Below are 935 nucleotides of genomic sequence, written 5' to 3' on the forward strand. Positions count from 1 at the left end.
CTCTTTATTTTGAGTTGTGCCCCATTAGCAAATGCAGATCCAAAGGGCTTTACTCCCAAGGGCTTTACTCCATTCACATCATCATGATCAAGTCTACTTTGAAGAGGCAGCTCTTCCCCAGTCACATTTTGAGTGCCTTCCAAGCTGAGGGGCTCATTTGCTGGCACTATATCTGACAGTGTTTCTCTGTTATTTGTAAGGTTCCAGTGACTAAATATTCTGAAGTAGTTCGTCACTCAGTCTTTCTTCCTAGACTGTCTTTGTCTGGAAGCTCATCTGAAACCTGTCCACCATGGATGAACCTGCTGGTATTTAAAATATCGGTGGCGTAGCCTCCAGAATCACAGCAACTCACAAGCTACCACAGTTCGACAAAGTGACAGATGAGTGGTGGAAGTAAAAATGTATTACTACAAGAATCATGTTGCTGTTGCTAGGTGCCATCAGGTTGGTAGTGGCTCAGTGACACAACAGAATGAAACACTAACTACTCTTGTGCCAACCTCACAATTATTGCTACAATTGAGTCCATTGCTGCTACCACTGTGCCAATCCATCTCATTGAAACTCTTCCTCTTTTTCACTAACCATCCATTTTACCTGCATGGTATTCTTCTCCAGGGACTAGGCCTTCCTGATAACATGTCTAAAGTATGAGAGCCGAAATCTAGTCATTCTGACTGTATTTCTTCCAACACAGATTTGGTTTTTTGTTTGGTACTTTTAATATTATCCTCCAATACCATAATTCAAGTACATCAGTTCTTCGGTCTTCTTCATTCATTGTCCAACTTTCATATGCATATGAAGTTATTGAAAATACCAAGGCTTGAGTTAGGCACATCTTAATCCTCAAACTAACTTCTTCAATTTTGAACACTTAAAAGAGGTCGTATGCAAAAGATTTTCGCAATGCAATACATGTTTGATATCTT

Source organism: Chrysochloris asiatica, unplaced genomic scaffold (assembly GCF_000296735.1).
Source record: "Chrysochloris asiatica unplaced genomic scaffold, ChrAsi1.0 scaffold00011, whole genome shotgun sequence".
NCBI classification, from domain to species: domain Eukaryota; kingdom Metazoa; phylum Chordata; class Mammalia; order Afrosoricida; family Chrysochloridae; genus Chrysochloris; species Chrysochloris asiatica.